The sequence below is a fragment of the Thamnophis elegans genome, chromosome 14 (assembly GCF_009769535.1).
Source record: "Thamnophis elegans isolate rThaEle1 chromosome 14, rThaEle1.pri, whole genome shotgun sequence".
NCBI lineage: Eukaryota > Metazoa > Chordata > Lepidosauria > Squamata > Colubridae > Thamnophis > Thamnophis elegans.
Genome location: NC_045554.1, coordinates 20,653,862 through 20,668,108, shown reverse-complemented (window position 1 = coordinate 20,668,108; position 14,247 = coordinate 20,653,862).

Below are 14,247 nucleotides of genomic sequence, written 5' to 3'. Positions count from 1 at the left end.
CCTCCGTGAGCTGCACTGGCTGCCCATTGGTCTCCAGACACGCTTCAAGGTGCTAGTCGTTACTTTTAAAGCCCTACATGGTATCGGACCTGGTTACTTGAGAGACCACCTCCTGCCAATCACCTCCCAAAGACCTATTAGATCCCACAGACTAGGCCTCCTCCGAATTCCATCTGCCGGCCAATGTCGGCTGGCAACTCCCCGGGGGAGGGCCTTCTCTGTGGCTGCTCCGGCCCTCTGGAATGATTCCCCCTGTTGAGATCCGGTCCCTTACCACCCTTCCGGCCTTCCGCAAAGCAACTAAGACCTGGCTGTTCCGGCAGGCCTGGGGCTGTTGAATTTTCCAGCCCCATCCGAGGTTACGACTGTTGCTGTATTTTAAATTGTTTGTCTTTTATTTTTATTTTGTACCCCCTCTCCTTCTGATTGTTAGCCGCTCTGAGTCTTCCGGGAATAGGGCGGCATACAAACCAAATAAAACCTAAACCTAAACCATCTATGGTGGGCTGTGCAAGTAGCTTAGCCAGCTCTTGGTCCACATTGAAGAACACCCTGTCTGAAGAGGAGGGTGAGGGGCCAGTTGTAGGAGATGCCCATTGGCGCCTTACCAGGTCGAGGAAGGTCTTGGGCGTAGGAACGGTGTCTGCCTCGATGGCCTGCTCATCGAAGATGTTCTCTGCTGAGAAGCCCTGGCGTTGAGGTGTGGCCTCCGCTGCTCTGTTGCCTAGCTTGACTGTTGCTTTGGCCTTGAAGAGCAGGGACTTAAACAGTGAGGGCTGGAATAACCCAGTGAATGTAGGTTTAGGAGGAGGCATGCCTTCATCCTCTGACAGCTTGATCTTGAATTTCTTCCTCCTGGGCGTCTGGGAATTCAGGAGCCCTGGGGGGTGGAGGCCTCCTGAGGCTGTGGCTGTTGGAATGCTGCTGCCATGCATTGCTGAAAAGCCTGCATCATTAACTCCTGGAAGTTGGGGGGGCCTGTGGGAGGTGTCTGGCTGGGGCTGATGCCCCCCTGAGCAGGGGGACTGCCCAAGAGGGGAAGTCCAGTAGGCAAGGCTGCGCCCACTGTAGGAATGGTAGGGGATTGCCACCCCTGAGTAGAGCCCCAAAGTCCTGAGGTATCTATAGGGATCCTTGCTGGCAGGACTGGATTCTCCACTGAGCCTCCACTGGGTAAGGAAGTGCCTGGATTTTCTCCCCCTTTGCCTGGGGTGGCCTGATGGCTGGCAGCCTTCTTGCAGAGCCTCTCTAAAGCCTTATGCCTCCTCCGCTCGTACTTAGAGGGCTTGGAGGGCTTGTGACCCCCCCCCTTTCCTCTGGGGGAAAGGTGCTTGGTTTTGCATTTAGCCTTTCCTCTCCCACCCCCCTCCTCGGGCAGTCTCTGGGGAAGCCACTGACCTGGATGCTTGCTCTTCTGCAGTCCAAGCTGCAAGCATGGACTGCAGTGGGACTGCAGTCCATGCTTGCAGCTGTCTGGGATTCTCCTTCCTGGTAGCTGCTGGGCGCCGCCATCTTGGACCACGTGGGTCCTCCCGGCTTCAAAATGGCACTGACCGGCTTGCAAAGGGGCGCGAAATTTAAAAGTGCCTGAAGAGTGGCTTGTGCTCCAGGGAGCTTGCCGCGCGCGCTCTCAGCCGGATTCTCTTCCTCCTGCCTCTTCTCCGATGCCGCTGTGGCCAGGAACGGCTTCTTCGGCTTCCTCACGATCCTCTGGCCACGTGGAGGCAGCACGGGCGCTCCAGGGCGTTTGGAAGCCCCGGTTCATCGCTCAACCCCTGAGGGGAGCAATGGAGCGCTCCAGCGACTTACAAGCCTCAGCGGATAGGGCTGCCTCCTAGAGGCTTGTGCCCGTCCTCCTGCTGCCAGGCCAAGGTCCTCACTGAGTGTCTTCAGATGTGCTCAGTGGCCAGGGCAGCGTGCCACCCCAGGGGGCTAGTGGCAGTCCCAATCCTGCAGGAGGAGGCTGTGCGCGGAGCAGGGAGGCAAAGCTCAATGGGTCCAACTGAATTTCCCTTAGATCCTAGTAAATTGCTGGAGATCCAGAATGAGCAACCTTTCACGATCGATTTGAGTCAGAAAAACTGGGGATTCCTGGTGCCAGGGGGCGTTGCCCAAAGAGCTTATCTGACTCAATCCAATCACGAGAGGATAAGGTCAACCCATTCTGGATACTCCTCCCCCCTGACTATGGAGAAGGTGCAGCTCTCTGGATGTGTCCATCTAGTGGAGCCAGCCTTCCCTCATCTTCTCTGTAATTGGTGCCACACAGATGGACACTTAACAACTTTCTAAAAAAACCCTTCTTCTCTTTTCTACAGTAAGCTCGAAGGCTGCACAATTACACACAATACCACAGAGGCAGTGCAGATGAACTAAATAAAATTAACCAGAACGATGGGCATCATGCATGTTCAACTTGGTAGGGTTCCCGCCAAACAGGTCCTCTCACAGAGACATGTCAAATGCATCCCTGGTGCTGGATGGATGCCCAGAGTCTCTCCTAGGATATTGGTGGTCACTAGACCAACCCACTCTAGTGCCATTTAGGGCACGATGTGTAAATAACCCCAGAAATATCTTCTGGAATCAACTTTTCCAAGAAGGATCAGATCCACTGTCCAAAGCTAAGTTCCACTCCCCTTCCAGTCATTTCACAAAGATACCTACCCTGCCTGTCTGATATCAACAGCTATTGGGAGGCCCAGTTCTCAACTATCAGAAAAACAAACTTGGGAGAAACCCTCATCTTCCCACTATCATGTTTCACCCAGCCAATTGCCAGTTCCATACAACAGTTCAGCATTCCCACAGCATCATCTGACTTAAATGCAAAATATTTGTGCCAGCCAAATGTCTCAGGTGATGGGAGTCAGACTGTTGCAGAGAGGACTGTTTCTCCGTGAGACCTGTCGGTTGAGGATCCTTCCAGATCCAGTTTGGTCAATGCATGCAAAGCCACCTCTGTGCCAGGAAACATTTTTCATCAGATAATGTTGACTTCTTTCTTGTGGCTTCTCCTAGACACAGAAGCTGAGATAACACTAGTTCTTAACGCCCAGAACCTTGTAAACGTTGTAAAGTTGTATATAACTTCTTTAATTGGGCAATATTTTTTATTAGCACCACTTTAAATTGTTAGTCATGTATGGTCAAACCACACGCACCCTAACCCTAACCTTTAATTTATTTATATTCCCTCTTTCTAAACCATCCCTCTCCTTCAGAGAGGAGTTACTGCTCGAATAGTTATGGACAGCTCAAAATGATGCTTTGACCGGCCCTGGTAAATGTATCGTTGTGACTCTTCCTCCTTTCAGTGTTTTTCTCCTTTATTATCCTTTTGTTTTATAGCCACCGCTAAGTAATGACACATGGGGAGGAGACAGGATAGCACATACAGTTGGTTGACATAGGAGCATGATGACAACTAATAAATATTGTTTAAAAGATTCATTTATTTCTATAAATCTCTATATTCCACCAATACTAAACACCCTTAAAATTATTCTAAGCCTATTTCCTCAATAAGGGCAGTTATTCCCAGCCCCATCCTTCCATTTGTGCCCCCAAATCCCTCTTCCCACTGACCTAGAAGGAAGGATCCTTAACTTACAACAGTTTTCTTAGTGACTGTTTAAAGTTACAGCAGCACTGTAAAAATGATCATTTTTCACACTTATGACTGTTGCATCCCCATGGCCACGTGATTTACATTTGGATGCTTGACAATTGACTCAATTTATGATGGTTGCAGTGTCCCGGGGTCATAGGATTACCTTTTGCCACCTTCTGACAAGCAAAGCACTGGGGAAGGCAGATTCACTTAACAACCGTGTTACTATGGTAATTTAACAACTGTGACTCATTTAACAACTGTGGCAAGAGAGGTTGTAAAATGGACTACCTGTATTGCAGGGATGTGCAGTCACTAGAGGCAGGGGAGGCGGGGCCTCACCAGTCTCCTGAGGGAAAGGAAAGGATTTTAAAGAATTTTTTAAAAATAATTAAAGCCAGGATAGTTGCTACCAGATTTCAAGTCACAGTGGCTTGGTGTCTGCTCTCAGTGTTAATTATAGGAGGAGGCCAGAGAACTCGGGGCCTCCTTTGCATAAGGAATTTTTCACCTTTTAAAGTTAGAAGAGTTAAAAAAGCAAAACATTTCATATGCAAAGGAGGCACTGATTCTCCCGCCTCCTGATCTGGAAGCAGCGAATCATGCCTTGCACTTGAGCGACTGTGCAATCTAGCAGCAGGAGCCTTGCTTGTAAAACGCGCCTGTGTTGGAAAAGTTCATGCTCCGAGCAAGTTCAACTCTCCAGTGTGCAAGTAAAGTTTCTTTGGTTTTTCCAACCTTTTACCATTATCTCTACGGAGAGGTTCTCAATCATTCAGATCTGCGCTTTTTCCAAAGGCGAGCGGACTTTCTGCCACCCCCCCTTTCAGACGTTTCTCTTCCCATGCAAGAGGATAGAAGAACCGAAAGCTTCATGGATGAGAAGCTTAACGTGTTCAAGGGTGGGGGGGGCAAATACCCCAAGAAAGTCAACTCGCCTTTTGGAAAAAAAAGGACCTTTGGGACCAGTTCTTCTTGGGTTAATGAGGTAGGGGGGGATGTGATTTTTGTCAGCAATAAATCTGGAGCGTTGCCCTTTTCTGTCCTGGAAACGGGTTTTCTTTCGCTTCGGCAAGATCGCTTTTTTGGCTGCTTTGGTATTTGGGTTTAAATATATGGGGTTGACAAGCGTGTTTTCGATGTTATTGCGAACGAATCCCGGCTTATTTATATTTCTATTATGAAATAAAAGGGGCAAAACACGGTTCCAGATCCCCTGACAGTGATCGGAGGCAGGGAAGACGCTCAAAAGGGCAAAAGAACGGGCGAAAGAAACCGAAAAAGCCGCCGGGGGAGTTTGATTTTCAAGCTGGAGTGATTAAATACTTCCCCGTGAAGTATACCCTGAAAGGGCTCGATGCAACTAAAAAAACCCAAACAAACCTGTCTGCAAAAGCAAATTTACAGAATGACAGGCGTCTCGCGTTTATGTCCGCCATAGCGGCAGCCTTGCAGGGCGGAAGTCACTGCGGGCCTCCTGCTTGCCTGTCTCCCCCGCGAGGTCCGAGACGGGCGGGGGCTTTGGGCCGGGAAGGGCCATGGGGGGAGGGAGGGCTCGGGCGGCTCTTCCCCTGCGGGGACCACGCAGCCCTTCCTGACTGCAGAGGCTCCGCCGCGGGCGGGCAGACAGAGCGTGGGACTCTCAACTCCAAGGCCAGCCGGGCGAAGGCCATCTTGGGGGGTGGAGGCTCCAGGCCTTGCTCCGCCCGCCTGCCCGTCCTCCGCGGCGCCTTCCCTGCTGGGCGGGCGGCGGGCAGCAGTGAGCAGGCGAGGGGAGCCCGGGCAGAGCGCCTCCCGTCTTGCGAGCTGAGCCGCTGGGTCAGGCTGGGCAATGGCGGTGGGGCTGGTGCTGGCCGGGGCACTGGCGGTGGTGGTGGCGGGGCTGGCTGTGCCCCGGGAGAGCCGGCGGGCCCTGGAGAGCCTGCTGCCCACGGCCGGAGCGCGCTTCAGCTGGATGAACCTCAGCTGCCCCACCTGCAGGCTGCTCTTCACCGCCCTGGACGCCAGCATGCAGGTCAGCTCCCCGCTCCTCCCTCCCCGGAGGCCCACAGCATTTCCCCCGGCTGGCCGAAGGGGCTTCCTGGGTGGGCGGTTTCCTGGTGGCAGCGGGGCCCTTGGGCCTGGGCTGGAGAAGGTCCCAGTGGCCTCCTGGAGGAGGAGGAGGAGGGGGCCCTCTGGCCGGTGGGGAAGGCACGGGCATTCCGCCTGTATGGTGGACATAGCGGCGGGGCTTCAGTGGGGCTTTTGGAAAGCCATGCCAGGGCTTTGCCTCACCAGCCATAAAGCTCACCGCACGACACTGCTGTATTGCCACCCTCTGATTGGTCATTACTCAGTTTTCTCAGTTTTTGCCATAATGGCTGCAACTCCTTCTATTATAACTACTGCAAATATAATCCAATATCTTGAGGAGACATCAGGCTGAGGAAGATTGTGTGCTTAGATAATTATCTAACCCCACAAGCCTCACTGAATCTGAAGATTCTGCCCTCACCTCAGCCTATTCAACCTCCACTCAGTCTGTTGCCCTCTAATCCTCCCGTCACCCTCAGCCTTCCCCACATGAAGTTGGGGAGACCCGCGCTACAGTACAACAGTCCTCATTTGGCTCAGGCCTACACGAATATCTATCACCACTTCAGATGTGGAAGCTCTAAAAGGGAGGGGGAGGAGGAGGAGGAGGAGAAGGAGAGGAAGCCTCTGCTTGTGTAGAAAGGGAAGAGTGGCTCAACTCTTGTTTGCTTTGCTCGTCTCCCCACAGAGGAACGATGTTCAAGTGGATCCATGCAGAAGAAGTAAGAAAAGGAAGCCCCAAGAGAAGAGGAAAATTACAATATCTCTGGCTACCACAAATGGAATGGAGAGAAATGGGGAGAGTTAACAGAGGGCAGAAATGAGTGAAGTTCAGTTGGACATCAGTTGTTCATGGGAACTGCCTGCCTCAGTTTCTCTGCTGGAGGCGTGACGTTTCTCCGGGAGGGGGCAATGGCAGATTCCACCCTGCATAGATGAATAGTTGTTGTTGTTCTCAGTGAGTTTTGGGCTTAACGGAACAGCTCAATAAAACCAGGGAATCCCACTTTCCTCAACTGTTCCATGTAATTCTTCTTTTCGGTTCTTAGAATTCTGGGCAAACCTCGGGAAGAAGGCTGCATTCAAACATCAAGGAAGGTTGGTGTGCTGGGGTGAGAAAAGAGGAATAGGGAAGAACGACACCTGTCTGGGTGGAGAGCTGATTTCCCCAACGTCTGCCAAAAGGAAATTGGGATTCTATTCACGGATGGAAGCAAGCAATAAATACAAACAGTGGCAGCAACTGAGACCCTGTGCTGTACAAATGGCACCAAGTTGTGAGCCCATTTAATGCCCAAAACCTCCGTATTCTAATCCACACAAATTTCTTGCGTTCCCAACTGCTGACTCAAAACCTCCATCCAAAGAGTATAGGAAAATACGATCTAAGAGAAATTAAATCTTTTGTAACAGAGATTAAACTCGGCACTTGGGCAATTCAGGTCTGTATCAAGGATTTTCCATCCAGGAACCTTGTGGAAGTTACAAACCAGGACAGAATTTTAAAAATGAAGCATATCCTGTTTCCTAGGTCTTTTCATCCTGAAGAAGCTGCAGAACCTCTTCAGGGAGAGAGGAGGGATCCCTGAAGGGCAGGAACCGGATCTCTTCCATAGCCAAAAGTCTAGCAAGATCAAGGCCACCGAAACAGCCAACAAACAGGGTGAGGTATCCAAAACCCAGCCAGACCCTTTCTTTGGGTTTTGGCAATACCGGAAGAATCCGGTGCCAACTGATGGAAAGGTATTGGTTAACTTTGCAACCCTGCTTTACTAGTGACAAAGAGAACTGTAAACTAGAACTGGAGAATGCATCTGCATTGGGATGAAAGAAATCAGCTGTCCATTAAGACTTCTGCAAGCATTAAAAAGTTAGTCTATAGTGCATATTGTCCTCCACTTACATTGACAATTGAGCCCAGAATTTCTGTACTAAGCAAGGCAAATGGAGTTTTGCCCTATTTTATAAGCTTTCTTGCCAAAGTTGTTAAGTGAATCACTGCAATTGTTAACTTAGTAACATGGTGGTTAAGTAAATCTGGCTTCCCATTGATTTTGCTTGGCAAAAGGTCGCAAAAGGGATCACATGACCCCAGGATGATGCAACCGTCATACATATGAGACAGTTGCCAAGCATCTGAATTTTGATCATGTGACCATGGGGATGTTTCAGGAGTTATAGTAGGAAAAATGATCGTAAGCAGTGGTGGGATTCAGCCACTTCGGGATAACTGGTTGTTAACTGTCTAAGCCGTTTGGTGAACTGGTTGTTGGAAGAAATCATGAGGGCAGAAAACCGGTTGTTAAATTATTTGAATCCCACCACTGGTCGTAAGTCACTTTTTTCAGTGCCATTATAACTTCAAAGGTTCACTAAATGAACTGTTTTAAATCGAGGACCACCTCTACGGGGAGAAAGACTGGACGTAGAGTGAAACTGCTTCCTAGTCACCAGCTTCAGAATTGTATTATTTCTCTCAATGGATGTCTAGGGCTGCCCATAGCAAATAGGTCGGAGGTGTCAAACTCACGGCCTGCAGGGTGGATGCATCACATGCTGGCCACGCCCACCTCCGGTTTAGCAAAGGGGACAAAAGTTGCGATACGTCACATGATGACAATGTGTTGCCGTGACTTTGACACCTCTGAAATAGGAGACTCTTCATAGAGGTCCATCAGCATCTTGCATTTAACCAGGAAGCGCACTGGCAAACAATGCAGCTCCCAAAGCAAATGTGTCACAAGGGGAGCTTGAGAAACAGCCACAACCACCCATGTCATTGCATATTGTACCAGCTGCAGCTCCAGGATGCTCTTCAAATCCAGCCCTATGTAGAACCCATTACAGTAGTCCACCTGGAAGGTGACTATGGTGTGGGTGACCATCAGCAGAGCCTCTTGGTCCAGGGAAGGGCACAATGGGGACACAATATGACGTTCTGCAAAGGTTCTGCTGGTCACAGTGGCTACTGTGCAACCACATCCAGAGCAAGGGATGGGACCAGCAAGCCCTCAACCCAAACCGGCTCATTCTTGGCAGGGGTTTCAGCAGACTCTTCCCCCTCCAGGCCCCACAGACTCCAGACACTCAGACAGAACCTCCATGGCGTCCCTCAGACAGACAGCGACAGAAAGTTGGGAATCATCAGGAAGTTGTTGACAGCTCACCCCGTGTCTTTGGATGGCCCTGCCCAGCACCCACAGGTCGAAGGCAGGTTGGGGTTGAAGACCATAAGCCTGGGAAACTCCAGTGCCCACCAAGCCAATCCAGGAGTCAACCTGGGAGGTTGTTACACAGCATTGAGGCTGGGACTATAAAATCAATTGGGATTGTTCACTCCTAACACCCAGCCTATAATAGTTTCTCACAACCACTCACCCACAATGCAGTGCCTCCAAATGTCCCCCAAGCACAGCTGCACCCCTGCCTGTCTTGGGACGTCGGTGCCACATTCAAAACACTTCTGCCCAGGTCTCCCGAAGGCCCAGTAAGGGATACCAACCAAAACCATCCAAAATCACTCAATCTGAAGGATCCCCAAATTCATTGCCACCTAGTCTACCCACAGACTCTCACAACACCCTAAAAAAACATAGCCCACTCATTCACAGCCAATGAAACAAAAGAAGTGATCAACACTAACTGAACACAATATGAACTGTGCATGAACTGTGTAGCCCACTACTGGCTGACACGTAATCAATTGTCCACTGGGACTCCTAGATCCCTCTCAGAGATGCTATTGTTGAGTCAGGTCTCACCTATTGTATATCCTGGTGCATTTGGCTTTCCTCACCTAAATGTAACCTTTTCTCACCACTGATTTTAATTTGTTGTACAGAGCCCAGTGTTCACGTCTGCCAAGATCCTTCTGGGACTTGGGCCTATCTTCCAAGATGTTAGCAATTCCCCCTTTTGATATGAAAGGCCTCCAGCTGAATGCACAGCATCCCACTACCTTGCTCTCTTCCATGGGCTTAAGGGAAGGAGGGCTATGCCAACCATGCGGACAGATGGCTCCAGGAGACAGAGAGGGTAGCTATCCTTACACCCTCACACAGGAGAAGCTCTGGTGTCATCCCACAGCAAGAGTTTCTCTTTGGGATTATTTTTGAAGATCAGGCAGAAGCTGCAATGGGACCAAGAAAAATCACGACTCACAGGGAGACCCATTATGGTAGATCACTATTTTACCCAAACCCAATTCAGAGTGGCACTGGGAGGTGTCAGAGGCTGCATGACCTCACAGAACTCTCTCCATCCTGTCCAGACCTCTAATATAGGCCAATTGCATAAGGCACCCCAAGCACTGGAAGGCAGCCTCTCCCCATCACGGCCCTTAGCTTTATGCAGACCCCAACATCAGGTCTGTCCCTGCTCCTCTCATTGGCATAAGAACCCATTGTGTGACCTATTGTGTGAAGCCCATTATATGGAGGTCTAGAGACCTGCATTCATGTTCATTCCATCTGCCCAGCCCATAATCCTCCCTCAATGCACAGCGTGGCTCACTCAATGATCTCCCAAAGAGCCAGCCTTCACCCAACACAACTAGAACCACTCAATAGAGCCACAAGTAATCCAGGAACTAAATGACAAGTGGACTAGGGAGCCCAGAACAGCTTAACAGGTTAATAGAGTCAGAAGGGACCTTGTAGGTCATCTAATCCAACCCACACCAAGCAGGAGGACCTACACCATTTCTGACAGATGGCAGTCCAGTCTCTTCTTGAAAGCCTCCAATGATGAAGCTCCACAACTTCCGAAGGCAACTTCTGTTCATGGGTTGATTGTATCACGGTCAGAAAGTTCTGCTTATTACAGTGTTCAGACATGGTTACACCGCTCTGTCCAGCAAGCTGGCCTGTTTCCACTCTCCTCTGTTTGTACAACAGCCAGATGTGTCTTATGTGCTTGTTTTTCACTGGCTGCTGGCTGCTGGCTGCTGGCTGCCAGTTGCCAGCCAGGGAGACACCTGCAATGCCATGCCTTTCCCAAACTTCAACCCTCACAGGACCATCGGGGTCCCTTGGGAGCCTGACTGATACCAGCAGCATCACAATAAACAGAGCCTAATCCTTTTCTACATGTATTGTGACATCTCACCAGTGACACACCATGCTCCAAAGGGGCAGAATTTGTATCACAATATCACGGCACCACTTTTGTCAGTTCAGTACACAAAAGACTGCCAAACCTTGTGAGATTTCAGAATGCATATAGAAATCTCAGGGGGAAAGCCCAAAACCTGATAAAAATTGAAGAAATGAAGATGGCGGAAATTGGCTGAAATCTCTCAAAAATGTACTTATGCAGGAGCTGTCAGGAAGCTTTTTCTTAAAGTTTTCTCAGAATCTGCAGCCTGAACCCCATTTTCTGTATCCTGCACTCAAAAACAGAAAGGTGGGTGACTCCCTCTATTTGGGCTTCCATTATGGATTGTTTGCTTGGGATTCCCACCTCCTTTGACCCAAGGGGTCAAACCCAGGGACCCAGGCAGCCCCTCTTGAAACTAGGATTTTATTAAAGGGCACCCAGAAGAGTCTGCGGTAGCACATCTATCTTCTCCTGCTGTGGCCCAGCTACCTGGCATATCTTTGCAGGACAGCCTTAGAAAAAGTCAGAGCACCAGAACCAAATGGGGGCCCTTTCAGCCAATGGTGGAGTCATTCATCAAACACAAGAAGTGCAAAAAAATCCCATCAAAAGGGAAGCGGATGGGAGGAAGGCCCAGGCCTAGGCGATGCGAATTCAGCCATCAACGGGCACACGAGATAAACAACACTTGGATGCTATTCAGTAGAGACAATACAAAAGTTAAAAAGGCAACACAAAGACCAGGACTCCTCCTTGCCAGCTATCAACACCAGAGAAGCAGGGATTAACCCCAGACAAACCATCAAGCAAAAGACAACAACCCAATGAAGGATCTACTAAGAAGAAGCCCGACTGGGCAAAAGGCTACACGTAAACGGGCAGCAAAGTCCGCATTCCCCGCAACGAGAACGACTCCTAGTCCGGCAACGGGGCGTCTCCAGCAAAGCGCCCGGGCGCTTCTAGGCAGCCGCAATCAGAGGCGGACTTTCCCTCCGCGGCAGCGAGGCGGGCCTGGAGCCGCAGGGAGGCGGCGGCGGAGCCTGGGAGGACGGGAGCCGCTCTCCGCACTGCGGGCCTCGGCGGGGCTCACCTTGAACTCGCGGCTGTGCTGCGGCGTGTACTGGAGAGTCCAGAGGGCGCGCACCAGCTGCGCCAGTTGCTCCGTCACCTCCCCGGAGCGGGGCTCGGGCTCGGGCCAGCGGCGCGGGGGGCCCGCGGAACTGCTCCAGCGCCAGGAAACTCGGCCAGCGGCTCCGTGTTACTCAGGCACTGCAGCACGGCGTTCATGAAGCACGTGTTCCCGTGGTTGCGCAGCCCCGACACGCCGGGCACCAGCGCCGCGCCGGCCGGGGGGCAGCAGGGGCCGTCGGGGCCCGCCGCCGGGGGCCCGCCTGATCTGGCTGCTCCTCCTCTCGCCGCGCCGGGGGTGCGGCGGCGGCTGCTCGGGGACCGGCGGGGCGGGGGCGGCGGAGGGGTTCCCGTGCTCTCCGCCCAGGTGCGAGAGCGTGGAGAGCGTCCGCAGCACGCGGCTCACCAGCCCGCCCAGCGAGGAGCCCCCCGCGCCGCGCCCGCGGAAGAGTAGAGTAGCCGCTTCCACAGCGAGCGCTTCTCTTTCTCCTTGCCCGCCGCCGGCCCGCGCCCGCCGCCCGGACGCCGGCAGCCCGGGGCCGGCGCGCCGCTAACCCGGCCCGCCATGGCGCCTCTCCCGGCGGGCGGAGGGGGAGGGGGGCAGCGCCGCAACCGGGCCGGCGGGTCAGGCGGCGGAGGGCTCCGGCGGCGGCAGGGGCGGGGCGGGGCGCGCACGGCGGGGCGTCACGCACGATGCCGGCCGCGCCATCTCGGGGCCGGGCGCCGCGCTCTTCTGCCGGGGTGTGCGCCGCCATCTTGGAGTCGGGCAGACCTTAAAGGGCCCGCGCGGCACTCGGTTCTCTCCCCCCTCCCCATCCTATGGCCGAGCCTGGCTCCTCCCCGTCGTCCTGGTGGGGGCCCGCGTGCGGCTGTGGGGGCGGGGGGAGGGCGCGAGGGGCTTTGGGGCCCCCGCCAGCCTGAGACCCTCAGTCTGCCGCAGCCAGCAGGAAGGAAGGAAGGCCGGGAACCCGGGGAGCCTCCTTGGGGGAACCCCGATTTGAATCCCCCCTCCCCTCCGGCAGCCTTGGATCCGCCTGGAGCTGCTCCGCCGCTGCCCGCCTGCCTGGAGTTGGGAAAGGTGGGGCGCCAGGCGGCCTGTGTGGACCCCTGGGAGGCAGAGCAACTCAGGCACCGCTGGGCTGCTGGAAATAGGTTCATTGCTGGGAGGGGGAGTTTGTTCACACACACACACACACACACACACACACACAGAGTGGTGGAGGACAAGCGGCCTCGGGGGTCAATGGGCTCCTTGAAGAGGGCTTCACTTCTCAAGGATGAACATTGAAGGTTCCCTCCATCTCCTGTCATCAGAGTTTCTAATCTCTGGTTTTCTTCTTGGCCCTTTCCTGGAACTCTTCAGATGATCTGAAATGCATCCCTCTGGTGCCCAGAGCCTGGCCAGCAGGGCAGCTGTTACCTTCCCTGCTCTGGACATTAAACTTCTGCTATGGCCTTAAAATTCCTTTGGCCTCTTCTGCACAGTTACTTACTTATTTAAATGTATATGCCACCCATCTCATTCTATAAGGCAAAGATGGCTGACTCGCACTCAGTTTGCAAAGGAGAGAGCTCTGATTTAATATCATTTCTTAGAAGGAAGAACACCAGGGAATACCCTACTTTCAAATGATACATACACATCCCTATGCACACAATTTAGGGCAATTTGTCTGCAGCAGGCTGGAACGTGGCATCTTTTTGAAGAAAGGGCAGTCTGCCTCTGCTCTCTGTTTTGGTTATTGTCATTGCGATCAGTATAAAAAGTTATTCTCACATTGTCTTTTCAATTGATCCTATATTGATTTCCATCTGCCAAGACCTTTTGCAAAGATGGAAATAACTTTTGCACCTCCCTGGAAGCTAACAGGCGCATCTACTGAAGGCCTTAGATAGGCACATGAAACAGTCAGCAGGATTGATCATCTGCTATCTACAAGGAAATGAATATTTTGGTCTAGCTTATTCACCAAAACTATGGTAGGAGTAAAGGCCTTGCCACTTTTGTTATATCTTTCACTCCCTCTCTTATAAGCCATTGTTTTGCCACTGGCCTTATCTGGCTGAGATCTGAGGAACGCATCCTTTCTTGTATTAATTATGCCCCTGAACAAATCAACTCTCCCTCCCTTGTTGCTAAAGTATCCAGAAATCATCCCTTGTTGAAACGTGTCTTTGCCTGTCGGAGCTGATTAATTCCTCCTTTTCCTTTTGTTGACATCCTCCATTCAGAACTTCAAAACCTACTCCAAATTAAACTAATATTAAAATAACCACTATTCAGTCTTCAACAAAGAACACATTTCACTTTTCCCATTAGATTTTTTTTTGTGGGT